General features: G+C 47.8%; 2 non-coding genes and 19 pseudogenes across 2 annotated transcripts; all 21 read left to right on the top strand.

The window, feature by feature from the left end:
• Window positions 1-16,603: 16,603 nt before the first annotated feature.
• On the top strand, window positions 16,604-16,722 carry LOC143942566 (5S ribosomal RNA; annotated as a pseudogene).
• Window positions 16,723-16,830: 108 nt separating this feature from the next.
• On the top strand, window positions 16,831-16,949 carry LOC143955607 (5S ribosomal RNA; annotated as a pseudogene).
• Window positions 16,950-19,544: 2,595 nt separating this feature from the next.
• LOC143946917 (5S ribosomal RNA) lies at window positions 19,545-19,663 on the top strand. Its single transcript, XR_013265256.1, has one exon. It is a non-coding gene; the product is annotated as a 5S ribosomal RNA (ribosomal RNA).
• A 108-nt stretch (window positions 19,664-19,771) lies between these two features.
• LOC143953516 (5S ribosomal RNA) lies at window positions 19,772-19,890 on the top strand (annotated as a pseudogene).
• A 109-nt stretch (window positions 19,891-19,999) lies between these two features.
• Window positions 20,000-20,119, top strand: LOC143947978 (5S ribosomal RNA; annotated as a pseudogene).
• Window positions 20,120-20,227: 108 nt separating this feature from the next.
• On the top strand, window positions 20,228-20,346 carry LOC143947358 (5S ribosomal RNA; annotated as a pseudogene).
• Window positions 20,347-20,452: 106 nt separating this feature from the next.
• On the top strand, window positions 20,453-20,571 carry LOC143949824 (5S ribosomal RNA; annotated as a pseudogene).
• A 104-nt stretch (window positions 20,572-20,675) lies between these two features.
• On the top strand, window positions 20,676-20,794 carry LOC143957123 (5S ribosomal RNA). The gene has a single exon (XR_013270057.1). It is a non-coding gene; the product is annotated as a 5S ribosomal RNA (ribosomal RNA).
• A 104-nt stretch (window positions 20,795-20,898) lies between these two features.
• LOC143949316 (5S ribosomal RNA) lies at window positions 20,899-21,087 on the top strand (annotated as a pseudogene).
• A 104-nt stretch (window positions 21,088-21,191) lies between these two features.
• Window positions 21,192-21,310, top strand: LOC143955588 (5S ribosomal RNA; annotated as a pseudogene).
• A 108-nt stretch (window positions 21,311-21,418) lies between these two features.
• LOC143944721 (5S ribosomal RNA) lies at window positions 21,419-21,538 on the top strand (annotated as a pseudogene).
• Window positions 21,539-21,645: 107 nt separating this feature from the next.
• Window positions 21,646-21,764, top strand: LOC143944996 (5S ribosomal RNA; annotated as a pseudogene).
• Window positions 21,765-21,850: 86 nt separating this feature from the next.
• LOC143948299 (5S ribosomal RNA) lies at window positions 21,851-21,969 on the top strand (annotated as a pseudogene).
• Window positions 21,970-22,305: 336 nt separating this feature from the next.
• Window positions 22,306-22,424, top strand: LOC143950510 (5S ribosomal RNA; annotated as a pseudogene).
• A 544-nt stretch (window positions 22,425-22,968) lies between these two features.
• LOC143943180 (5S ribosomal RNA) lies at window positions 22,969-23,087 on the top strand (annotated as a pseudogene).
• A 561-nt stretch (window positions 23,088-23,648) lies between these two features.
• On the top strand, window positions 23,649-23,767 carry LOC143954629 (5S ribosomal RNA; annotated as a pseudogene).
• A 482-nt stretch (window positions 23,768-24,249) lies between these two features.
• Window positions 24,250-24,368, top strand: LOC143950964 (5S ribosomal RNA; annotated as a pseudogene).
• Window positions 24,369-24,477: 109 nt separating this feature from the next.
• LOC143942474 (5S ribosomal RNA) lies at window positions 24,478-24,601 on the top strand (annotated as a pseudogene).
• A 703-nt stretch (window positions 24,602-25,304) lies between these two features.
• Window positions 25,305-25,423, top strand: LOC143943192 (5S ribosomal RNA; annotated as a pseudogene).
• A 98-nt stretch (window positions 25,424-25,521) lies between these two features.
• Window positions 25,522-25,640, top strand: LOC143946111 (5S ribosomal RNA; annotated as a pseudogene).
• A 764-nt stretch (window positions 25,641-26,404) lies between these two features.
• LOC143945558 (5S ribosomal RNA) lies at window positions 26,405-26,523 on the top strand (annotated as a pseudogene).
• Window positions 26,524-26,825: the final 302 nt, after the last annotated feature.

Raw genomic sequence — 26,825 nt, 5'->3', positions numbered from 1 at the left:
CCGCAGTCTGTGGTCATCTCCTGTAATAGATCTGCAGTCTCTGGTCATCTCCTGTATTAGATCCGCAGTCTCTGGTCATCTCCTGTAATAGATCCGCAGTCTCTGGTCATCTCTTGTATTAGATCCGCAGTATCTGGTCATCTCCTGTATTAGATCCGCAGTCTCTGGTCATCTCCTGTAATAGATCTGCAGTCTCTGGTCATCTCCTGTATTAAATCCGCAGTCTCTGGTCATCTCCTGTATTAGATCCGCAGTATCTGGTCATCTCCTGTATTAAATCTGCAGTCTCTGGTCATCTCCTGTATTAGATCTGCAGTCTCTGGTCATCTCCTGTATTAGATCTGCAGTCTCTGGTCATCTCCTGTATTAGATCCGTAGTCTCTGGTCATCTCCTGTATTAGATCCAAAGTCTCTGGTCATCTCCTGTATTAGATCCAAAGTCTCTGGTCATCTCCTGTATTAAATCCACAGTCTCTGGTCATCTCCTGTATTAGATCCGCAGTCTCTGGTCATCTCCTGTAATAGATCCGCAGTCTGTGGTCATCTCTTGTATTAGATTCGCAGTCTCTGGTCATCTCCTGTATTAAATCCGCAGTCTCTGGTCATCTCCTGTATTAGATCCGCAGTCTCTGGTCATCTCCTGTATTAGATCCGCAGTCTCTGGTCATCTCCTGTATTAGATCCGCAGTCTCTGGTCATCTCCTGTAATAGATCCGCAGTCTGTGGTCATCTCTTGTATTAGATTCGCAGTCTCTGGTCATCTCCTGTATTAAATCCGCAGTCTCTGGTCATCTCCTGTATTAGATCCGTAGTCTCTGGTCATCTCCTGTATTAGATCCGTAGTCTCTGGTCATCTCCTGTATTAGATCCGCAGTCTCTGGTCATCTCCTGTATTAGATCTGTAGTCTCTGGTCATCTCCTGTAATAGATCTGCAGTCTCTGGTCATCTCCTGTATTAAATCCACAGTCTCTGGTCATCTCCTGTATTAGATCCGCAGTATCTGGTCATCTCCTGTATTAGATCTGCAGTCTCTGGTCATCTCTTGTATTAGATCTGCAGTCTCTGGTCATCTCCTGTATTAGATCCGCAGTCTCTGGTCATCTCCTGTATTAGATCCGTAGTCTCTGGTCATCTCCTGTATTAGATCCGCAGTCTCTGGTCATCTCCTGTATTAGATCCAAAGTCTCTGGTCATCTCCTATATTAAATCCACAATCTCTGGTCATCTCCTGTATTAGATCCGCAGTCTCTGGTCATCTCCTGTAATAGATCCGCAGTCTGTGGTCATCTTTTGTATTAGATTCGCAGTCTCTGGTCATCTCCTGTATTAAATCCGCAGTCTCTGGTCATCTCCTGTATTAGATCCGTAGTCTCTGGTCATCTCCTGTATTAGATCCGTAGTCTCTGGTCATCTCCTGTATTAGATCCGTAGTCTCTGGTCATCTCCTGTATTAGATCCAAAGTCTCTGGTCATCTCCTGTATTAAATCCACAGTCTCTGGTCATCTCCTGTATTAGATCCGCAGTCTCTGGTCATCTCCTGTATTAGATCCAAAGTCTCTGGTCATCTCCTGTATTAAATGCACAGTCTCTGGTCATCTCCTGTATTAAATCCGCAGTCTCTGGTCATCTCCTGTATTAGATCCGCAGTCTCTGGTCATCTCCTGTAATAGATCCGCAGTCTATGGTCATCTCCTGTATTAGATCCGTAGTCTCTGGTCATCTCCTGTATTAGATCCAAAGTCTCTGGTCATCTCCTGTATTAAATCTGCAGTCTCTGGTCATCTCCTGTAATAGATCCGCAGTCTCTGGTCATCTCCTGTATTAGATCCGCAGTCTCTGGTCATCTCCTGTATTAGATCCGCAGTCTCTGGTCATCTCTTGTATTAAATCTGCAGTCTCTGGTCATCTCCTGTAATAGATCCGCAGTCTCTGGTCATCTCTTGTATTAGATCCGCAGTATCTGGTCATCTCCTGTATTAGATCCGCAGTCTCTGGTCATCTCCTGTATTAAATCCGCAGTCTCTGGTCATCTCCTGTATTAGATCCACAGTCTCTGGTCATCTCCTGTATTAGATCCGCAGTCTCTGGTCATCTCCTGTAATAGATCCGCAGTCTCTGGTCATCTCTTGTATTAGATCCGCAGTATCTGGTCATCTCCTGCAATAGATCCGCAGTCTCTGGTCATCTCCTGTATTAGATCCGCAGTCTCTGGTCATCTCCTGTATTAGATCCGCAGTCTCTGGTCATCTCCTGTATTAGATCCGCAGTCTCTGGTCATCTCCTGTAATAGATCTGCAGTCTCTGGTCATCTCCTGTATTAGATCTGCAGTCTCTGGTCATCTCTTGTATTAAATCTGCAGTCTCTGGTCATCTCCTGTAATAGATCCGCAGTCTCTGGTCATCTCTTGTATTAGATCCGCAGTATCTGGTCATCTCCTGTATTAGATCCGCAGTCTCTGGTCATCTCCTGTATTAAACCCGCAGTCTCCGGTCATCTCCTGTATTAGATCCACAGTCTCTGGTCATCTCCTGTATTAGATCCGCAGTCTCTGGTCATCTCCTGTAATAGATCCGCAGTCTCTGGTCATCTCTTGTATTAGATCCGCAGTATCTGGTCATCTCCTGTATTAGATCCGCAGTCTCTGGTCATCTCCTGTAATAGATCTGCAGTCTCTGGTCATCTCCTGTATTAAATCCGCAGTCTCTGGTCATCTCCTGTATTAGATCCGCAGTATCTGGTCATCTCCTGTATTAGATCTGCAGTCTCTGGTCATCTCCTGTATTAGATCTGCAGTCTCTGGTAATCTCCTGTATTAGATCCGCAGTCTCTGGTCATCTCCTGTATTAGATCCGTAGTCTCTGGTCATCTCCTGTATTAGATCCGCAGTCTCTGGTCATCTCCTGTATTAGATCCAAAGTCTCTGGTCATCTCCTGTATTAAATCCACAGTCTCTGGTCATCTCCTGTATTAGATCCGCAGTCTCTGGTCATCTCCTGTAATAGATCCGCAGTCTGTGGTCATCTCTTGTATTAGATTCGCAGTCTCTGGTCATCTCCTGTATTAAATCCGCAGTCTCTGGTCATCTCCTGTATTAGATCCGCAGTCTCTGGTCATCTCCTGTATTAGATCCGCAGTCTCTGGTCATCTCCTGTATTAGATCCGCAGTCTCTGGTCATCTCCTGTAATAGATCCGCAGTCTGTGGTCATCTCTTGTATTAGATTCGCAGTCTCTGGTCATCTCCTGTATTAAATCCGCAGTCTCTGGTCATCTCCTGTATTAGATCCGTAGTCTCTGGTCATCTCCTGTATTAGATCCGTAGTCTCTGGTCATCTCCTGTATTAGATCCGCAGTCTCTGGTCATCTCCTGTATTAGATCTGTAGTCTCTGGTCATCTCCTGTAATAGATCTGCAGTCTCTGGTCATCTCCTGTATTAAATCCACAGTCTCTGGTCATCTCCTGTATTAGATCCGCAGTATCTGGTCATCTCCTGTATTAGATCTGCAGTCTCTGGTCATCTCCTGTATTAGATCTGCAGTCTCTGGTCATCTCCTGTATTAGATCCGCAGTCTCTGGTCATCTCCTGTATTAGATCCGTAGTCTCTGGTCATCTCCTGTATTAGATCCGCAGTCTCTGGTCATCTCCTGTATTAGATCCAAAGTCTCTGGTCATCTCCTGTATTAAATCCACAGTCTCTGGTCATCTCCTGTATTAGATCCGCAGTCTCTGGTCATCTCCTGTATTAGATCCGCAGTCTCTGGTCATCTCCTGTATTAGATCCGCAATCTCTGGTCATCTCCTGTAATAGATCCGCAGTCTGTGGTCATCTCTTGTATTAGATTCGCAGTCTCTGGTCATCTCCTGTATTAAATCCGCAGTCTCTGGTCATCTCCTGTATTAGATCCGTAGTCTCTGGTCATCTCCTGTATTAGATCCGCAGTCTCTGGTCATCTCCTGTAATAGATCCGCAGTCTGTGGTCATCTTTTGTATTAGATTCGCAGTCTCTGGTCATCTCCTGTATTAAATCCGCAGTCACTGGTCATCTCCTGTATTAGATCCGTAGTCTCTGGTCATCTCCTGTATTAGATCCGTAGTCTCTGGTCATCTCCTGTATTAGATCCGTAGTCTCTGGTCATCTCCTGTATTAGATCCAAAGTCTCTGGTCATCTCCTGTATTAAATCCACAGTCTCTGGTCATCTCCTGTATTAGATCCGTAGTCTCTGGTCATCTCCTGTATTAGATCCGCAGTCTCTGGTCATCTCCTGTAATAGATCCGCAGTCTGTGGTCATCTTTTGTATTAGATTCGCAGTCTCTGGTCATCTCCTGTATTAAATCCGCAGTCTCTGGTCATCTCCTGTATTAGATCCGTAGTCTCTGGTCATCTCCTGTATTAGATCCCTAGTCTCTGGTCATCTCCTGTATTAGATCCGTAGTCTCTGGTCATCTCCTGTATTAGATCCAAAGTCTCTGGTCATCTCCTGTATTAAATCCACAGTCTCTGGTCATCTCCTGTATTAGATCCGCAGTCTCTGGTCATCTCCTGTATTAGATCCAAAGTCTCTGGTCATCTCCTGTATTAAATCCACAGTCTCTGGTCATCTCCTGTATTAAATCCGCAGTCTCTGGTCATCTCCTGTATTAGATCCGCAGTCTCTGGTCATCTCCTGTAATAGATCCGCAGTCTATGGTCATCTCCTGTATTAGATCCGTAGTCTCTGGTCATCTCCTGTATTAGATCCAAAGTCTCTGGTCATCTCCTGTATTAAATCTGCAGTCTCTGGTCATCTCCTGTAATAGATCCGCAGTCTCTGGTCATCTCCTGTATTAGATCCGCAGTCTCTGGTCATCTCCTGTATTAGATCCGCAGTCTCTGGTCATCTCTTGTATTAAATCTGCAGTCTCTGGTCATCTCCTGTAATAGATCCGCAGTCTCTGGTCATCTCTTGTATTAGATCCGCAGTATCTGGTCATCTCCTGTATTAGATCCGCAGTCTCTGGTCATCTCCTGTATTAAATACGCAGTCTCTGGTCATCTCCTGTATTAGATCCGCAGTCTCTGGTCATCTCCTGTAATAGATCCGCAGTCTCTGGTCATCTCTTGTATTAGATTCGCAGTATCTGGTCATCTCCTGTAATAGATCCGCAGTCTCTGGTCATCTCCTGTATTAGATCCGCAGTCTCTGGTCATCTCCTGTATTAGATCCGCAGTCTCTGGTCATCTCCTGTATTAGATCCGCAGTCTGTGGTCATCTCCTGTAATAGATCTGCAGTCTCTGGTCATCTCCTGTATTAGATCTGCAGTCTCTGGTCATCTCTTGTATTAAATCTGCAGTCTCTGGTCATCTCCTGTAATAGATCCGCAGTCTCTGGTCATCTCTTGTATTAGATCCGCAGTATCTGGTCATCTCCTGTATTAGATCCGCAGTCTCTGGTCATCTCCTGTATTAAATCCGCAGTCTCTGGTCATCTCCTGTATTAGATCCACAGTCTCTGGTCATCTCCTGTATTAGATCCGCAGTCTCTGGTCATCTCCTGTAATAGATCCGCAGTCTCTGGTCATCTCTTGTATTAGATCCGCAGTATCTGGTCATCTCCTGTATTAGATCCGCAGTCTCTGGTCATCTCCTGTAATAGATCTGCAGTCTCTGGTCATCTCCTGTATTAAATCCGCAGTCTCTGGTCATCTCCTGTATTAGATCCAAAGTCTCTGGTCATCTCCTGTATTAAATCCACAGTCTCTGGTCATCTCCTGTATTAAATCTGCAGTCTCTGGTCATCTCCTGTATTAGATCCGCAGTCTCTGGTCATCTCCTGTATTAGATCCGCAGTCTCTGGTCATCTCCTGTATTAGATCCGCAGTCTCTGGTCATCTCCTGTAATAGATCCGCAGTCTGTGGTCATCTCTTGTATTAGATTCGCAGTCTCTGGTCATCTCCTGTATTAAATCCGCAGTCTCTGGTCATCTCCTGTATTAGATCCGTAGTCTCTGGTCATCTCCTGTATTAGATCCGCAGTCTCTGGTCATCTCCTGTAATAGATCCGCAGTCTGTGGTCATCTCTTGTATTAGATTCGCAGTCTCTGGTCATCTCCTGTATTAAATCCGCAGTCTCTGGTCATCTCCTGTATTAGATCCGTAGTCTCTGGTCATCTCCTGTATTAGATCCGTAGTCTCTGGTCATCTCCTGTATTAGATCCAAAGTCTCTGGTCATCTCCTGTATTAAATCCACAGTCTCTGGTCATCTCCTGTATTAGATCCGCAGTCTCTGGTCATCTCCTGTATTAGATCCAAAGTATCTGGTCATCTCCTGTATTAAATCCACAGTCTCTGGTCATCTCCTTTATTAAATCCGCAGTCTCTGGTCATCTCCTGTATTAGATCCGCAGTCTCTAGTCATCTCCTGTATTAGATCCGCAGTCTCTGGTCATCTCCTGTATTAGATCCGCAGTCTCTGGTCATCTCCTGTAATAGATCCGCAGTCTGTGGTCATCTCTTGTATTAGATTCGCAGTCTCTGGTCATCTCCTGTATTAAATCCGCAGTCTCTGGTCATCTCCTGTATTAGATCCGTAGTCTCTGGTCATCTCCTGTATTAGATCCGCAGTCTCTGGTCATCTCCTGTAATAGATCCGCAGTCTGTGGTCATCTCTTGTATTAGATTCGCAGTCTCTGATCATCTCCTGTATTAAATCCGCAGTCTCTGGTCATCTCCTGTATTAGATCCGTAGTCTCTGGTCATCTCCTGTATTAGATCCGTAGTCTCTGGTCATCTCCTGTATTAGATCCGTAGTCTCTGGTCATCTCCTGTATTTGATCCAAAGTCTCTGGTCATCTCCTGTATTAAATCTGCAGACTCTGGTCATCTCCTGTAATAGATCCGCAGTCCCTGGTCATCTCCTGTATTAAATCCGCAGTCTCTGGTCATTTCCTGTATTAGATCCGCAGTCTCTGGTCATCTCCTGTATTAGATCCGCAGTCTCTGGTCATCTCCTGTATTAGATCCGCAGTCTGTGGTCATCTCCTGTAATAGATCCGCAGTCTGTGGTCATCTCCTGTATTAGATCCGTAGTCTCTGGTCATCTCCTGTATTAGATCCAAAGTCTCTGGTCATCTCCTGTATTAAATCTGCAGTCTCTGGTCATCTCCTGTAATAGATCCGCAGTCACTGGTCATCTCCTGTATTAGATCCGCAGTCTCTGGTCACCTCCTGTATTAGATCCGCAGTCTCTGGTCATCTCCTGTATTAGATCCGCAGTCTCTGGTCATCTCCTGTAATAGATCTGCAGTCTCTGGTCATCTCCTGTATTAGATCTGCAGTCTCTGGTCATCTCTTGTATTAAATCTGCAGTCTCTGGTCATCTCCTGTAATAGATCCGCAGTCTCTGGTCATCTCTTGTATTAGATCCGCAGTATCTGGTCATCTCCTGTATTAGATCCGCAGTCTCTGGTCATCTCCTGTATTAAATCCGCAGTCTCTGGTCATCTCCTGTATTAGATCCACAGTCTCTGGTCATCTCCTGTATTAGATCCGCAGTCTCTGGTCATCTCCTGAAATAGATCCGCAGTCTCTGGTCATCTCTTGTATTAGATCCGCAGTATCTGGTCATCTCCTGTATTAGATCCGCAGTCTCTGGTCATCTCCTGTAATAGATCTGCAGTCTCTGGTCATCTCCTGTATTAAATCCGCAGTCTCTGGTCATCTCCTGTATTAGATCCGCAGTATCTGGTCATCTCCTGTATTAGATCTGCAGTCTCTGGTCATCTCCTGTATTAGATCTGCAGTCTCTGGTCATCTCCTGTATTAGATCCGCAGTCTCTGGTCATCTCCTGTATTAGATCCGTAGTCTCTGGTCATCTCCTGTATTAGATCCGCAGTCTCTGGTCATCTCCTGTATTAGATCCAAAGTCTCTGGTCATCTCCTGTATTAAATCCACAGTCTCTGGTCATCTCCTGTATTAGATCCGCAGTCTCTGGTCATCTCCTGTAATAGATCCGCAGTCTGTGGTCATCTCTTGTATTAGATTCGCAGTCTCTGGTCATCTCCTGTATTAAATCCGCAGTCTCTGGTCATCTCCTGTATTAGATCCGCAGTCTCTGGTCATCTCCTGTATTAGATCCGCAGTCTCTGGTCATCTCCTGTATTAGATTCGCAGTCTCTGGTCATCTCCTGTAATAGATCCGCAGTCTGTGGTCATCTCTTGTATTAGATTCGCAGTCTCTGGTCATCTCCTGTATTAAATCCGCAGTCTCTGGTCATCTCCTGTATTAGATCCGTAGTCTCTGGTCATCTCCTGTATTAGATCCGTAGTCTCTGGTCATCTCCTGTATTAGATCCGCAGTCTCTGGTCATCTCCTGTATTAGATCTGTAGTCTCTGGTCATCTCCTGTAATAGATCCGCAGTCTCTGGTCATCTCCTGTATTAAATCCACAGTCTCTGGTCATCTCCTGTATTAGATCCGCAGTATCTGGTCATCTCCTGTATTAGATCTGCAGTCTCTGGTCATCTCCTGTATTAGATCTGCAGTCTCTGGTCATCTCCTGTATTAGATCCGCAGTCTCTGGTCATCTCCTGTATTAGATCCGTAGTCTCTGGTCATCTCCTGTATTAGATCCGCAGTCTCTGGTCATCTCCTGTATTAGATCCAAAGTCTCTGGTCATCTCCTGTATTAAATCCACAGTCTCTGGTCATCTTCTGTATTAGATCCGCAGTCTCTGGTCATCTCCTGTATTAGATCCGCAGTCTCTGGTCATCTCCTGTATTAGATCCGCAATCTCTGGTCATCTCCTGTAATAGATCCGCAGTCTGTGGTCATCTCTTGTATTAGATTCGCAGTCTCTGGTCATCTCCTGTATTAAATCCGCAGTCTCTGGTCATCTCCTGTATTAGATCCGTAGTCTCTGGTCATCTCCTGTATTAGATCCGCAGTCTCTGGTCATCTCCTGTAATAGATCCGCAGTCTGTGGTCATCTTTTGTATTAGATTCGCAGTCTCTGGTCATCTCCTGTATTAAATCCGCAGTCTCTGGTCATCTCCTGTATTAGATCCGTAGTCTCTGGTCATCTCCTGTATTAGATCCGTAGTCTCTGGTCATCTCCTGTATTAGATCCGTAGTCTCTGGTCATCTCCTGTATTAGATCCAAAGTCTCTGGTCATCTCCTGTATTAAATCCACAGTCTCTGGTCATCTCCTGTATTAGATCCGCAGTCTCTGGTCATCTCCTGTATTAGATCCAAAGTCTCTGGTCATCTCCTGTATTAAATGCACAGTCTCTGGTCATCTCCTGTATTAAATCCGCAGTCTCTGGTCATCTCCTTTATTAGATCCGCAGTCTCTGGTCATCTCCTGTAATAGATCCGCAGTCTATGGTCATCTCCTGTATTAGATCCGTAGTCTCTGGTCATCTCCTGTATTAGATCCAAAGTCTCTGGTCATCTCCTGTATTAAATCTGCAGTCTCTGGTCATCTCCTGTAATAGATCCGCAGTCTCTGGTCATCTCCTGTATTAGATCCGCAGTCTCTGGTCATCTCCTGTATTAGATCCGCAGTCTCTGGTCATCTCCTGTATTAAACCCGCAGTCTCTGGTCATCTCCTGTATTAGATCCACAGTCTCTGGTCATCTCCTGTATTAGATCCGCAGTCTCTGGTCATCTCCTGTAATAGATCCGCAGTCTCTGGTCATCTCTTGTATTAGATCCGCAGTATCTGGTCATCTCCTGTATTAGATCCGCAGTCTCTGGTCATCTCCAGTAATAGATCTGCAGTCTCTGGTCATCTCCTGTATTAAATCCGCAGTCTCTGGTCATCTCCTGTATTAGATCCGCAGTATCTGGTCATCTCCTGTATTAGATCTGCAGTCTCTGGTCATCTCCTGTATTAGATCTGCAGTCTCTGGTCATCTCCTGTATTAGATCCGCAGTCTCTGGTCATCTCCTGTATTAGATCCGTAGTCTCTGGTCATCTCCTGTATTAGATCCGCAGTCTCTGGTCATCTCCTGTATTAGATCGAAAGTCTCTGGTCATCTCCTGTATTAAATCCACAGTCTCTGGTCATCTCCTGTATTAGATCCGCAGTCTCTGGTCATCTCCTGTAATAGATCCGCAGTCTGTGGTCATCTCTTGTATTAGATTCGCAGTCTCTGGTCATCTCCTGTATTAAATCCGCAGTCTCTGGTCATCTCCTGTATTAGATCCGCAGTCTCTGGTCATCTCCTGTATTAGATCCGCAGTCTCTGGTCATCTCCTGTATTAGATCCGCAGTCTCTGGTCATCTCCTGTAATAGATCCGCAGTCTGTGGTCATCTCTTGTATTAGATTCGCAGTCTCTGGTCATCTCCTGTATTAAATCCGCAGTCTCTGGTCATCTCCTGTATTAGATCCGTAGTCTCTGGTCATCTCCTGTATTAGATCCGTAGTCTCTGGTCATCTCCTGTATTAGATCCGCAGTCTCTGGTCATCTCCTGTATTAGATCTGTAGTCTCTGGTCATCTCCTGTAATAGATCTGCAGTCTCTGGTCATCTCCTGTATTAAATCCACAGTCTCTGGTCATCTCCTGTATTAGATCCGCAGTATCTGGTCATCTCCTGTATTAGATCTGCAGTCTCTGGTCATCTCCTGTATTAGATCTGCAGTCTCTGGTCATCTCCTGTATTAGATCCGCAGTCTCTGGTCATCTCCTGTATTAGATCCGTAGTCTCTGGTCATCTCCTGTATTAGATCCGCAGTCTCTGGTCATCTCCTGTATTAGATCCAAAGTCTCTGGTCATCTCCTGTATTAAATCCACAGTCTCTGGTCATCTCCTGTATTAGATCCGCAGTCTCTGGTCATCTCCTGTATTAGATCCGCAGTCTCTGGTCATCTCCTGTATTAGATCCGCAATCTCTGGTCATCTCCTGTAATAGATCCGCAGTCTGTGGTCATCTCTTGTATTAGATTCGCAGTCTCTGGTCATCTCCTGTATTAAATCCGCAGTCTCTGGTCATCTCCTGTATTAGATCCGTAGTCTCTGGTCATCTCCTGTATTAGATCCGCAGTCTCTGGTCATCTCCTGTAATAGATCCGCAGTCTGTGGTCATCTCTTGTATTAGATTCGCAGTCTCTGGTCATCTCCTGTATTAAATCCGCAGTCTCTGGTCATCTCCTGTATTAGATCCGTAGTCTCTGGTCATCTCCTGTATTAGATCCGTAGTCTCTGGTCATCTCCTGTATTAGATCCGTAGTCTCTGGTCATCTCCTGTATTAGATCCAAAGTCTCTGGTCATCTCCTGTATTAAATCTGCAGACTCTGGTCATCTCCTGTAATAGATCCGCAGTCCCTGGTCATCTCCTGTATTAAATCCGCAGTCTCTGGTCATTTCCTGTATTAGATCCGCAGTCTCTGGTCATCTCCTGTATTAGATCCGCAGTCTCTGGTCATCTCCTGTATTAGATCCGCAGTCTGTGGTCATCTCCTGTAATAGATCCGCAGTCTGTGGTCATCTCCTGTATTAGATCCGTAGTCTCTGGTCATCTCCTGTATTAGATCCAAAGTCTCTGGTCATCTCCTGTATTAAATCTGCAGTCTCTGGTCATCTCCTGTAATAGATCCGCAGTCACTGGTCATCTCCTGTATTAGATCCGCAGTCTCTGGTCATCTCCTGTATTAGATCCGCAGTCTCTGGTCATCTCCTGTATTAGATCCGCAGTCTGTGGTCATCTCCTGTAATAGATCTGCAGTCTCTGGTCATCTCCTGTATTAGATCTGCAGTCTCTGGTCATCTCTTGTATTAAATCTGCAGTCTCTGGTCATCTCCTGTAATAGATCCGCAGTCTCTGGTCATCTCTTGTATTAGATCCGCAGTATCTGGTCATCTCCTGTATTAGATCCGCAGTCTCTGGTCCCCCCCATGGCAATCGCATAATGGCGACCGCCTTCCACAAAATCAATCGGTACCTCCTCTTACCTTCATCCCTTTTCCCTTAATCTTCCTGCATGACCCTACACACTTAAAATGTAAATCCCCCCCTTTTATTTTAAATTTTTTTAAAAGGGGCCATAACGAGAAGTTCTCCACACACTTACCTTTTCAAATCGTATCCCGGAATTCCTATTTAATTGTGTTCCCAGGGGACCCTCAAAGCACCCGTACATCTCACATTTTTTTTTTTTTTTTTTGCATCTGCAATCCTTACCATCTTCATCCTACCATTACCTGACAACCCCACCACTGCACCACTGTGCCCAAACTGCAGACGCACCGCCCGCCATTTGTGGGCCAGCATCGACCACCTCTGTTCCCGAAGGAGCAACTGCCGCCGACATTGCACCCCCCTTTCCAACCCCCCAACAAATCCTGTAACGCAACTTAAACGAAAAACATTTAGACATTATTTGACTTACCAGGCTGACTGGAACCCCAACAGCCACCGTGCTTGCCACCATTGCTGGCTCGCATTCCTGCGGCTCCTCCTCCTCGCACACTGTCAGCTCGCCTTCCTGTCGTCCTAGACCAGGACCGGTGGTGTCATCAGCCCCCCAGGCAAAGAGGTCCTGGGGGCCGTGGAGTCCCTCTGTTGTAGTGCCTGTCTCACCCCCGAAGCTCCGCCTCCTGCCATGGTTCTACACATGCCATCACATACTGTGACCTGGAAGGTCAACCTCGTCCTTCCACCGCCATCTTGTGCCGTCTCGCGCCATCTCGCGCCGCCCGTATAGGCAACGCCCACCCGCGGAGCTCCGCCCCCTTAAAAACTTTTTTAAAATATATAAGCAGCCTGACGGCCATACTAATAAGTCTCCCTCGCCGAGCCTTCCTCCCCGCGCAGCGATGCAGGCAGAGGAGGTAGTAGTCCTGCGATTCACGGGCGGGGAAGCAGCACCATAACGGCCCGTGCCCCCACCCACCGAGCTGGGCTGGCGGCATGGAGTCCGCCCAGACCCTGCTCAGGCAGACAGCTGGGTATTCTTTGCTGGGGGACCGGATTGTTCCCCCTAGAGTGCTCCTTGCCTGGCGCATGGCCCCAGATGAGGGCCCTGGTGGAAACAGGCTGCAAACTCTGCATGCAAGGCAACCCTCACCTCCCAGCCTCCATCCGGTCACCTTGTCAACCATAAAGACCCTCATCCGAGTGACATCTCAGCCATGTTGGAGGAGCAGAGCAAAAAACTGCCTCCTCCTTTCTTTCTCCACAACTTTCTGTTCCCCAGCCAAGTCCCACCTCCTCCTTATATATTACCACTCCCCCTTGGACTTTACTCACTGTCCCCTGCCCTCTTATCTCTTAATATTAACCCCTGCACTGTCTCCCCTAAACACATGGTCATGCCCGGCCCTGCACTACTTTTTCTTTGCTGTCTTTTCAGTTTCGGGCCTCACTATATCGTTATTATATCATATTGTCGTTCCTTGAAGTAAGTTGGGGGTCTGTATTCTATAATGTGCAGCATCCATATAGCGATGGGCAAACATGTAATGAAATGAATTAACCCTAATTCGGCTTTTTGACTAGGGGAAGTGAGAGCTACATAATCTTAACAACTAGGGACGGCTTGTCTACCCCTGCCAGTGGCGTAACTAGAACCTTCAGGGCCCCGATGCAAGAAACCATGAAGGGCCCCCTGAACCTCAGCCAGGGCCCTTCCCTCCGAGTCTGGCGGTGGAACTCCAGGGCGTGGTCACAGGTATGACCTTTGTGAGCCCTGTAGTTCCACCACTGGTATCAGTAGTTTTTTTTTATTATTATTATTTTAATTTTTAGGTGCCCCATTGGGGGACTGTCCCTAGGCAGGATAGGGTCCCCGTCCCAGAAGAGATGAGGTCCTTTTCTCCAGGGCAGATGAAGTTACTGCCCCCAGGTGAGAAGGGGTCCCGGGCCCCAGGGGAGGTGGGGGTCCCTGTCCCCACGTAAGAAGGGGTCCCTGTCCCCAGGGGGAGATGGAGGGGGTATGTAATGGTGTGTGGGGGATGGGGTCCTCTCACTCACCATGACCATGCTGTAGGCCGTGCACGCATCCATGTTGGCCTGGGCTCCATCCAGTGTGCTGGATGGGCAATCAGCATATCTCCCAGAAAGACCTTTCATCATCTGTGTATGACGGGGGAGGAGGGGGGCTGGCAGACAAGCCTGCAGTGTCCTCCAGGGAGCCGGCTCTCATAGGGCTGCACTGCATCTGTGTGCTTAAAGTTTGTTTACCCGGGGGAAGTATGCATTGCAGTGTGGGCCGGACTCGGGGGGGGGGGTGGACTCTGGCCGGGGAGAACAGACATCGGACTGAGCGGCAATGCATGGAGCAGGAGAGGGGTACCCTGAGGAGCCGGCTGAGGACACAGGTCATGCAGGGAATGCACAACTAAAGAGCAGCCAGTGCGATAGTCGAGCATGGAGCTCTGCTAGTCACCCTCCACCTCCAGCTACCTGTGTGTATGGTGCACTGGTACCCCTAGCTGCCTATGCTGCTGCGGGTCATATGTAGAGGGGGCTGCATGGGCCCCCTGCATCACAGGGCCCGGTTGCGGTCACGACTGCTGCACCCCCTATAGTTACGCCCCTGACCCCTGCCCTACACCTGATAGATGTTATAGGTTTGTAAGAGGTGGGTACTGGGGGGTAGGTTTGGGTGGGCCTAAAAATCATATAAATCATGGCTCCTGTATATCCTGGATCAGGGATAAGGCTAGTAAGGGGGGTATCACTTGATAAATTGACCACCCAATGCCTGCAATATTGTAAGGTAGTGAACGGGCCTCTGCTTTCAGGGTAGTATGATGTTTAGTAAAGTATATAGAATTACTAGCTCCTCTATGATCATATGAGGTCTGCAATATGAAGAATAGTTCATATAAGGCATAGAGGTAAGCGCCAATATAAATGTCGCAGCAGGGCACAAGATCGGATCAGTCACTAAAGTATACCAAGTGCTCCGTTCGATTTATACTTTACCGATAGGTGTCTTGGGTCCTTCTGGGCGCTCATTTGGCCGTGGTAGTGTTCAGTTAGAGAGTAAAAGGCTACAACTATATGGGATCTGAGCAGGTCTGGCGTCTAGTCGAGTGCGCCCTTTGAATGCTCTCTTGTCTGACGGGTTGGAGGCCCAGGACTGCTCCAGGTAGAAATCATGGTGGTAACCGGAGTCAGGGATATTGAAACTAGTGTAAGTGTCTGTAGTCTTTCAAGGCAGGTGAATAAGGGAATGGTCCATATGCACGGCAGAGGAAAGGAGAGCGGCACTAGGCAGGGTATGAAGCATGTAGGCTAATCCACCGTCGCATGGGTGTCCCAGAGCTCTCGTGAGGCGACAGGTCTAGCGATCCCTGCGTGCTCTGTGAGGTAGCGGGGCCGAAGTTGGGCTCGTCGGTGTGTGGCGGGGTCGATGTCCCCCAAGTGGTCTGAAGGTGGATGGCGACCTATGTCTGCGACATCTGGACAGTTGAGTTTCCATGAGATCTTCAGTGCTGCGGGTGTTGGGTGAAATGTGGACCCGAAAATCAGCATACCAATTAGGTACTTCAACCAGTGGCAGGTACAGCATTTTGCAGAAGGTTTCTAGATCTTCTGGCACTTTTAAGATGGCAGTGCGGCCCTGGTAAGAGGCTTGCAGAGCGAACGGAAACTTCCAGCGATAGCGGATGCCTCTCTGCCTCAGCACGTCCAGTAATGGGCGCAAGTCTCTTCGATGTTTCAGTGTGATCGCTGAAAGATCCTGATATATCTGGATCAAATGGCCTTCAAATATCAGGTTCAGATCGGTCCTAGTTTTTTTAAGAACCTCTTCTTTGAGGATATAGTTTTTAACATAACAGATGACATCCCGTGGGGGATCAGAATCTTTGCCCTTAGGCCTAAGGGCTCTATGTATCCGCTCCAAAGCTATAGGTGTACCGGAGGGTCGGACTAGCAGCTGGTTGAATAGGGATGTGACCGCTGGGAGGATTTGCTCGGGTTCGATCGACTCCGGGAGGCATCTAATCCTCAGATTGAGTCTTCGTCCCCTATTGTCGATATCTTCGACATGGTGCTGGAGGTCTCTGAGCTGCCAGGTGTGTGTGTCGACTTTGCCTTGAGCCATCTGCAAATCATGCTGTTGTTGCGCCGCCATTAGCTCCATTGAGTTTACTCTTCCTGTGATTTCTTGTATCTCGTGGTGGAGGTCCGAGATGGCCGCGGTTAGAGTGCTCTTTATATTGGTCGCGACAGTCCTCAGGTCGTGGATATTTAGTTGTTGGTAATGGGGAGATGGACTGTCTGCCATGGTGTGCTGTGGATCAGTCGGCATCAGGGTAATCCCGATGTGGTTAGTGGCGGGAGAACGGGCCGCCATGTCGGCCCCCTGGTTCCTGAAAAGATCCGGTATTGTCTGGGTATTACGGGATCCCTGGTCCCTTGGTGAGCGGGATCTAGATGCAGAGGGTCCGCTTGAGGAGGTCCCCATGATGTCACAGTGTTTTTCAGGTAAAATCCTCGGTGATCGATCTTTTTTAGGCTGAGGTAAGATGGAGCAAAAAGCCTCCCAGCTTTTTTTTTAATATGTTGTTGACGTCGGCGACCTGTTTTATTTTTCTGCTTGTGGTGACCATCTTGGCGTTTGTCAAGAGGGTTGAGAGAGGCCAGCAAGATTGCCTACGGCCACATTACACTGAATACACCCGATCTTGTCTTATCTTGAATGCTAAGCAGGGTCAGGCCTGGTTAATACCTGGATGGGTGACCACCTGGGAATACCAGGTGCCGTAGGCTTTTTTTTAATATGTTGTTGGCGTCGACGACCTGTTTTATTTTTCTGCTTGTTTGCCGAGGTGACCATCTTGGCGTTTGTCAAGAGGGTTGAGAGTGGCCAGCAAAATTGCCTATGGCTACATCACCCTAAATGCGCCCGATCTCGTCTGATCTTGGATGCTAAGCAGGATCAGGCCTGGTTAGTACCTGGATGGGAGACTGCCTGGGAATACCAGGTGCCATAGGCTTTTTTTTTTATTTGTGCTTGGAGACTCTTTTAACAATGATGAAATGGGAATGACAGATACTGAAAGAAAGTGACCTGAAGTTGTGCCATGGTCACGTGGTCAGTATGCCTAAAAGGGGGCATTCCCAAGTAGTACAAAAAAAAGGGGGATACAAAGAAAAAGGGGGAACGGGAGGGTGGGACAACCTCCGGAAACATCGGACAGGGCAGGGAGGAACTGAGGCCGACTTATAACGGCGAGGCTCCTCCCACAAATGACGGCGGGCCTACGTTCCGCCTCCCCACTTGTCCTCTGAGACTCTTATAACAATGATGAAATAGGAATGACAGATACTGAAAGAAAGTGACCTGAAGGTGTGCTGTGGTCACGTGGTCAGTATGCCTAAAAGGGGGCAAAAAGTACAACAGACAGGGAGATGAAAATACAAAGTTTATTCAACCTGAACCAATCAATCAATCAAATGAAGAAACGCTTGGGACATCTCTGTTACCGGCTCCGGGATGTACCTGGCATAGCATTAAGACCTCCACCTACCCAATCTCTTATTGATATGCACGGGAACCCCCTGACGTGAAGCTGCAGAGACTGCCCCGATCCTAAAGGAGTGACCCGAGTAGGACTTGGGGTTGAGCCCAAAATTCCCCAAAAGTGTGCGGCAGTATTTGATGAAAAGTGATGATGTGAGCGGGGCCCCGTTAAAGGGCAAAAGAGGACCATCCCTGGGTTGTCCTGCCAATTGGAGCAACAACAGATCAAAAACCATGACCGGGCACCAACTAGAATTGATCCTGAAAAACCTGATATCTGTGCCGGACCCAATCTGTTGCATCTTACAAACCTCTAAATGTAATAAAAAATTATCAGGATACCTAACTAATTGATTAATGGACAAGGTACGAGACCCAGCCCCGATACAAGCAAATTCCCCTGGCCTAAGAAAACCATAGAAGGCCAAATAAATTGCCGCCTTCAGCACCAGACTAGGTAAAACCCCGAAAAGGAGCTCTATATAACGTGACCGACAAGTCCCGGAAAATGTCCCCAGTGATAGAAAGCCTATTGCTGGGGCTCGGCGAGCTACCCTTCTAAATACCCCTCAGAACCGCCTTGACCGCATGAGCTGCAAACACTGAGGGTCTACCGGGATATTGTAAAGAGAAAAAATACTGCACGCCCGCCAAGTAACCCCTGATTGTGCCGTGAGATAACCCGAGCTGAGAATGACAGTAAGCTACAAACGCTAAAATGTACCGCACGTCCTAACAATCCGACCTGGGGTACAGGGTACGAAACGTCTGAAAAGCTTTCCAAGCTGTGTGGTAAGCCCGCCTGGTGTTGATGGACAGAGACCTGTCGATCAACCCCAATGCGCCTGTCAAGTGCAACCCTAATCCATCCTCAGAAGTGAAAACTGCGGGGAGGGGGTCACCGATACGTCTGTGTCTGGAACCTGCAGGAAAAAAGAGGAAAAATCAAACCGGAACAGAGCATCCGCTGCAGAATTTTGCACGCCACTAATAAACCTGCAGTGTATGTGAAACCTAAAATTAAGTGACAACCAAGTGAGCCTGCGTAAAAAAGACATGATGAGCAAGGAACTAGACCTGCCTTTATTGATCACCTCCTAAATTTCCTGATTTTCCGTGAAACACGTGACCGTATTGCCCATCAATAAATGTCCCCAAACCTGGGCTGCCGCCACTATGGGGTAAATCTCAAATAATGCCGACATCTGAAAGAACCTGGGAATCATGCCACATTCCTCCGGCCATGCCCCGCCAGCCAATGGGTATCAAAAATGCTGCATAACCTTTAGAGGCGGCGGTATCGGTAACTACTTGCAAAGAAGACAATGACACTGCTGGGATAAAAACATGGAAATCACGTTCCAGTGATGGAGGAACTCATCCCACGTGTGCAAATCGGACAAAGCTGCGGAATCTAAAATGACCCTAGAATCCGAGTCCGGGGCCATTGGTAGCAAAGCTAGCAACTGGGAAATGAAGGACCTGCCCTGAGGAATGATCCTCATGGCAAAGTTCAACATGCCCCGTAACGACTGCAAATCCTTCCTACTAGCGGCCTGGGAAATTAGAAACCCATGGATCCGCTCTCTGATCCTGACCAACTTATCCTCCGGCAGGCTGGTCCTGCATGGCCTGGGAGTCCAGAACGATGCCCAGAAAGGTCAGAGTGGTAGCCGGCCCTCCATTTTTGTGTCTGCCAAGGGAACGTTGAGAGCGGAAAAAACAGCTACCAACTTCTGAAGATCCGAAGGTACCCGACCCTCACTCTCAATCAGAAGGTAGTCATCCAGGTAATGAATAACCTCCTGACAACGCTCCTTCTGCTTGAGAATCCAAGGGCTACTTCTAGACCCAAAGGTAAGCTTGGTGGCAAAATAATACAAATCCCTCCATTTGATCCCATGCCACCGCCAAAGCGCTGGCTGAATAGGAAGGAGCTTAAAAGCATCAGAAATAGCTGCTTTAGACAGCCAAGCATTCCTTCCTGCACAGATGATGCGTTGGATAGCTAAATCCACTGATGCGTACTTCAGTGAAAATTCGAGGGTTGAGAGTGGCCAGCAAGATGGCCTATGGCCACATCACCCAGAATTCACCCGATCTCATCTGATCTCGGAAGCTAAGCAGGATCGGGCCTGGTTAGTACCTGGATGGGAGAACGCCTGGGAATACCAGGTGCCGTAGGCTTTTTTTTTATATATTGTTGGCGTCGACGACCTGTTTTATTTTTTTTCTTGTTTGCCTAGGTGACCATCTTGGCGTTTGTCAAGAGGGCTGAGAGTGGCCAGCAAGATTGCCTGTGACCTCATCAACCTGAATGCGCCTGATCTCTTCTAATCTAGGATGCTAAGCAGGGTCGTGCCTGGTTAGTACCTGGATGGGAGACCACCTGGGAATACCAGGAGCTGTAGGCTTTTTTTTTAATATGTTGTTGACGTCGACAACCTGTTTGATTTTTCAGGTTTTTTGCAGAGGTGACCCTCTTGGTGTTTGTCAAAAGGGCTGAGAGTGGCCAGCAAGACTGCCTACGGCCACATCACCCTGAATGCGCCTTTTCTCATCTGATCTCAGATGCTAAGCAGGGTCGGACCTGGATAGTACCTGTATTGGGGACCGCCCTGGGAATACCAGGTGCTGTAGACTTTTTTTTAATATGTTGTTGGCGTCGACGACCTGTTTTAATTTTTTGCTTGTTTGCCAGGGTGACCATCTTGGCATTTGTCAAGAGGGTTGAGAGTGGCCAGCAAGATCACCTACAGCCACATCACCCTGAATGCGCCTGATGTCATCTGATCTCGGATACTAACCAGGGTCAGGCCAGGTTTGTACCTGGATGGGAGACCGCCTGGGAAAACCAGGTGCCGTAGGCTTTTTTTTTAATATATTGTTGGCGTCGACGACTTGTTTTATTTTTCTGCTTGTTTGCCGTGACCATCTTGGCGTTTATCAAGAGGGTTGAAAGTGGGTAGCAAGATTGCTTACAGCCACATCACCCTAAATGCGCCTGATCTCGTCTGATCTCAGATTCTAAGCAGGGTCAGTCCTGTTTATTACCTGGATGGGAGACCGTCTGGGAATACCAGGTGCCGTAGGCTTTTTTTAATATGTTGTTGGCGTAGACGATCTGTTTTTTTCTGCTTATTTGCCGAGGTGACCATCTTGGCATTTGTCAAGAGGGTTGAGAGTGGCCCGCAAGAGTGCCTATGGCCACATCACCCTGAATGCGCCCGATCTCATCTGATCTCGGATGCAAAGCAGGGTCGGGCCTGGTTAGTACCTGGATGGGAGACCGCCTGGGAATACCAGGTGTCGTAGACTTTTTTGTATATGTTGTTGGCGTCGACGACCTGTTTTTTTCTGCTTATTTGCCGAGGTGACCATCTTGGCATTTGTCAAGAGGGTTGAGAGTAGCCAGCAAGATCGCCTATGGCCAAATCACCCTGAATGCGCCTGATCTTGTCTGATCTCGGATGCTGAGCAGGGTCAGGTCTGGTTAGTACCTGGATGCGCCCGATCTCGTTTGATCTTGTTTGATCTCGGATGCTAAGCAGGGTCGGGCCTGGTTAGTATCTGGATGGGAGACAGCCTGGGAATACCAGGTGCCGTAGGCTTTTTTTTATATGTTGTTGACGTCGACGACCTGTTTTTTTATGCTTGTTTGCCGAGGTGACCATCTTGGCATTTGTCAAGAGGGTTGAGAGTAGCCAGCAAGATCGCCTATGGCCAAATCACCCTGAATGCGCCTGATCTTGTCTGATCTCGGATGCTGAGCAGGGTCGAGCCTGGTTAGTTCCTGGATGGGATTCCGCCTGGGAATACCAGGTGCTGTAGGCATTTTTTTAATATGTTGTTGGCGTCGATTACCTGCTTTATTTTTTTGCTTCTTTGCCGAGGGGACCATCTTGGCGTTTGTCAAGAGGGTTGAGAGTGGCCAGCAAGATGGCTTATGGCCTCATCAACCTGAATGCACCTGATCTCTTCTAATCTCAGATGCTAAGCAGGGTCGGGGCAGGATTAGTACATGGATGGGAGACCTCCTGGGAATACCAGGTGCCGTAGGCTTTTTGTTATTTGTTGTTGGCGTCGACGACCTGTTTTATTTTTCTGCTTGTTTGCCAAGGTGACCATCTTGGCGTTTGTCAAGAGGGTTGAGAGTGGCCAGCAAGATCGCCTACAGCCACATCACCCTGAATGCGCCCAATCTCGTCTGATCTCTAATGCTAAGCAGGCTCGGGCCTGGTTAGTACCTGGATGGGAGACTGCCTGAGAATACCAGGTGCCGTAGGCTTTTTTATAATATGTTGTTGGTGTCGACGACCTGTTTTATTTTTCTGCTTGTTTGCCGAGGTGACCATCTTGGCGTTTGTCAAGAGTGCCTACAGCCACATCACCCTGAATGCGCCCAATCTCGTCTGATCTCTAGTGCTAAGCAGGCTCGGGCCTGGTTAGTACCTGGATGGGAGACTGCCTGAGAATACCAGGTGCCGTAGGCTTTTTTATAATATGTTGTTGGTGTCGACGACCTGTTTTATTTTTCTGCTTGTTTGCCGAGGTGACCATCTTGGCGTTTGTCAAGAGGGTTGAGAATGGCAACCAAAATCCCCTACAGCCACCTCACCCTGAATGCGCCCGATACCGTCTGATCTGGGATGCTAAGCAGTGTTGGGCCTGGTTAGTACCTGGATTGGAGACCGCCTGGGAATACCAGGTGCCATAGGCTTTTTTTATAATATGTTGTTGGTGTCGACGACCTGTTTTATTTTTCTGCTTGCTTGCCGAGGTGACCATCTTGGCATTTGTCAAGAGGGTTGAGAGTGGGCAGCAGGATCACCTTTGACCACATCACTTTGAATACGCCCGATCTCATTTGGTCTTGAATGCTAAGCAGGGTCGTGCCTGGTTTGTACCTAGATGGGAGACCGCCTGGGAATACCAGGTGCCGTTGGCTTTTTTTAAATATGTTACTGGCATCGACGACCTGTTTTATTTTTCTGCTTGTTTGCCGAGGAGACCATTGTGGCGTTTGTCAAGAGGGCTGAGAGTGGCCAGCAAAATCACCTAAGGCCACATCACTCTGAATGCACCCAATCTTGTCTGATCTGGGATGCTAAGCAGGGTCAGACCTGGTTAGTACCTGGAGGGAAACTGCCTGGGAATCCCAGGTGCCATAGGCTTTTATTAATATCTTGTTGGCGACGATGACCTGTTTTGTTTTCTGGTTGTTTGCCGAGGTGACCATCTTAGTATTTGTCAAGAGGGTTGAGAGCCGCCAGCAAGATTGCCTTCGACCAATTCACCCTGTATGTGCCTGATCTTGGATGCTAAGCAGGGTCGGCCCTGGTTAGTACCTGGATGGCAGACCGCCTAGGAATACCAGGTGACATTTTTTTTAGTAAGTTGTTGGCATCAACGACCTGTTTTATTTTTCTGCTTGTTTGCCGAGGTGACCATCTTGGCGTTTGTCAAGAGGGTTGAGAGTGGCCAGCAAGATCGCCTATGGCCATATCACCCTGAATGCGCCCAATCTCGTCTGATAGTGGATACTAAGCAGGCTCAGGCCTGGTTAGTACCTGGATGGGAAACCGCCTGGGAATACCAGGTGCCATAGGCTACTTTTTAATATGTTGTTGGCGTCGACGACCTGTTTTATTTTTCTGCTTGTTTGCCGAGGTGACCATCTTGGTATTTGTCGAGAGGGTTGAGTGTGGCCGGTAAGATCGCCTATGGCCACATTACCCTGAATGCGCTTGATCTTGTCTGCTCTCGGATGCTAAGCGGGGTCTGAGTGATTAGTACCTGGATGGGAGACCGCCTGGGAGTACCAGGTGCCGAAGTCTTTTTTTTAGTATGTTGTTGGCGTCGACGACCTGTTTTATTTTTCAGCTTGTTTGCAAAGGTGACCATCTTGGTGTTTGTCAAGAGGGTAGAGAGTGGCCAGCAAGATCGCCTACGGCCACATCACCTTGAATGTGCCCAATCTCGTCTAATCTCGGATCCTAAGCAGAGTCGGGCCTGGTTAGTGTCTGGATGGGATTCCGCCTGGGAAAACCAGGTGCTGTAGGCATTTTTCTAATATGTTGTTGGCGTCGACGACCTGTTTGATTTTTCTGCGTGTTTGCCGAGGTGACCATCTTAGCGTTTGTCAAGAGGGTTGAGAGTGGCCAATAAGATCACCTATGGCCACATCACCCCGAATGCACCTGATCTCATCTGATCTTGGATGCTAAGCAGAGTCGGGCCTGGTTAGTACCTGGATGGGAGACCGCCTGGGAATTCCAGGTGCCGTAGGCTTTTTTTTAAAAATGTTGTTGGTGTTGAAATGGATATTTTGATGATAGGCAATTCCTATCCTCATATTGATTAGTGGTTCCAAATGAATAACTACTGCAGTAGGGAACAGACACAAAAGATACGCTCAGCATCTTTCCAAATAACCGTTCTCCTTTATTATGACGCATGTGAAGGTTTTTATACACATGATTACGTAGGTATCACATTAATATTACAATTGTACGTTTATGGTAACAAGGGGCGTTACATAGGCAGGCTAATTCTAATCAAGACTCGAAAGAATGCAAAACATGTACTGAAAACATTGTTAGTGCCGTGTGTACAGTGAGGGCATCGTGCAATACATATAAAATAGAATACAATTATATACAGAACCTACAAATTTCCATTACAGTGTCGACGACCTGTTTTATTTTTCTGCTTTTTTGCCGAGGTGACCACCTTGGCATATGTCAAGAGGGGTGAGAGTGGCCAGCTAGATTGCCTGTGGTCATATCACCCTGAATGTTCCCGATTTTGTCTGATCTCCGATGCTAAGCAGGGATGGGCCTGGTTAGCACCTGGATGGGAGTCTGCCTGGGAATACCAGGTGACGTAGGCTTTTTTTTAAATATGTTGTTGGCGTCGATGACCTGTTTTATTTTTCTGCTTGTTTGCCGAGGTGACCACCTTGGCATTTGTCAAGAGGGTTGAGAGTGGCCTGCAAGATCGCCTATGGCCACATCACATCACCCTGAATGCGCTCGATGTTGTCTGATCTCGGATGCTAAGCAGGGTTGGGCCTGGTTAGTACCTAGATGGGAGACCGCCTGGGAATACCAGGTGCCGTAGGCTTTTTTTAAATATGTTGTTGGCATTGACGACCTGTTTTATTTTTTTGCTTGTTTGCCGAGGTGAACATCTTGGCGTTTGTCAAGAGGGTTGAGATTTAGCAAGCTTGCCTGTGGTCACATCACACTGAATGCTCCCAATCTCATCTGACCTTGGATGCTAAGCAGGGTCAGGCCTGGTTAGTACCTGGATGGGAGACCACCAGAGAATACCTGCAAGTGTAGTCTTTTTTTTTAATATGTTGTTGGCGTCGACATCCTGTTTTATTTTTCAGAATGCACCCAATCTTGTCTGATCTTGGATGCTAAGCAGGGTCAGGTCTGGTTAGTACCTGGATGGGAGACTGCCTGGGAATACCAAATGCTGTAGGCTTCTTTTAATATGTTGTTGGCGTCGATGACCTGTTTTGTTTTTCTGCTAGTTTGCCAAGGTGACCATCTTGGCGTTTGTCAAGAGGGTTGAGAGTGGCCAGCAAGACTGCCTACAGCAACATCACCCTTAAAGTGCCTGATCGCGTCTGATCTCGGATGATAAGCAGGGACGGGCCTGGTTAGGACCTGGATGGGAGACTGCCTGGGAATACGAAGTGCCGTAGGCTTTTTTTTTATATATTGTTGACTTTGACGACCTATTTTATTTTTCTGCTTGTTTGTAGAGGTGACCATCATGGCATTTGTCAAGAGGGTTGAGAGTGGCCAGCAAGATTGCCTACGGCCACATCACCCTGAATGCGCCCAATATCATCTGATCTCAGATGCTAAGCAGGGTTGTGCCTGATTAGTACCTGGATTGGAGACCGCCTGGGAATACCAGGTGCCATAGGCTTTTTTTATAATATGTTGTACCTGTTTTATTTTTCTGCTTGCTTGCCGACAAGACCATCTTGGCGTTTGTCAAGAGGGTTGAGAGTGGGCAGCAAGACCACCTTTGACCACATCACTCTGAATGCGCCCGATCTCATTTGTTCTCGAATGCTAAGCAGGGTTGGGTCTGGTTAATACCTGGATGGGAGACCGCCTGGGAAGACCAGGTGCCATAGACACTGTTGTAATATGTTCTAGGCGTCGACGACCTGTTTTATTTTTTTGCTTGTTTGCCGAGGTGACCATCTTGGCATTTTTCAAGAAGGTTGAGAGTGGCCAGCAAGATGGCTTATGGACTCATCAACCTGAATGTGCCTGATCGCTTCTAATCTCAGATGCTAAGCAGGGTCGGGCATGCTTAGTACATGGATGGGAGACCTCCTGGGAATACCAGGTGCCGTAGGCTTTTTGTTATTTGTTGTTGGCGTCTACGGCCTGTTTTATTTTTCTGCTTGTTTGCCGAGGTGACCATCATGGCATTTGTCAAGAGGGTTGCCAGTGGCCAGCAAGATTGCCTACGGCCACATCACCCTGAATGTGTTTGTTCTTAGATGCAAAGCAGGGTCCGGCCCGGTTAGTACCTGGATGGGAGACCACCTGGGATTACCAAGTGCCGTAGGCTTTTTGTTATTTGTTGTTGGCGTCTACGACCTGTTTTATTTTTCTGCTTGTTTGCCGAGGTGACCATCTTGGCGTTTTTCAGGAGGGTTGAGAGTGGCCAGCAAGATTACCTTCGGCCACATCACTCTGCATGTGCCTGATCTCGGATGCTAAGCATGGTCAGGCCTGGTTAGTACCTGGATGGGAGACCGCCTAGGTATACCAGGTGACGTTATTTTTTTAATACGTTGTTGGCGTCAATGACCTGTTTTATTCTTCTGCTTCTTTGCCGAGGTGACCATCTTGGCGTTTGTCAAGAGGGTTGAGATTGGCCAGCAAGATTTCCTACAGCCACATCACCCTGAATGCGCCCGATCTCGTCTGATCTCTAATGCTAAGCAGGGTTGGGCCTAGTGAGTACCTGGAAGGGAAACCGCCTGGGAAGACCAGGTGCCATAGGCTTTGTTTTAATATGTTGTTGGCGTCGACGACCTCTTTTATTTTTTTGCTTGTTTGCCGAGGTTACCATCTTGGCGTTTGTCAAGAGGGTTGAGAGTGGCCAGCAAGATGGCCTATGGACACATCAACCTGAATGCGCCCGATATCTTCTAATCTCAGATGCTAAGCAGGGTCGGGCATGCTTAGTACATGGACGGGAGACCTCCTGGGAATACCAGGTGCCATAGGCTTTTTGTTATTTGTTGTTGGCGTCAACGACCTGTTTTATTTTTCTGCTTGCTTGCCGAGGTGACCATCTTGGCATT

Source organism: Lithobates pipiens, unplaced genomic scaffold (genome assembly GCF_037356315.1).
Source record: "Lithobates pipiens isolate NorthernLeopardFrog02 unplaced genomic scaffold, aLitPip1_a1.2 Scaffold_10, whole genome shotgun sequence".
Classification (NCBI taxonomy): domain Eukaryota; kingdom Metazoa; phylum Chordata; class Amphibia; order Anura; family Ranidae; genus Lithobates; species Lithobates pipiens.
Note: the sequence above shows the minus strand (reverse complement) of the source record. Positions and strands in the feature narration are given on the sequence as shown.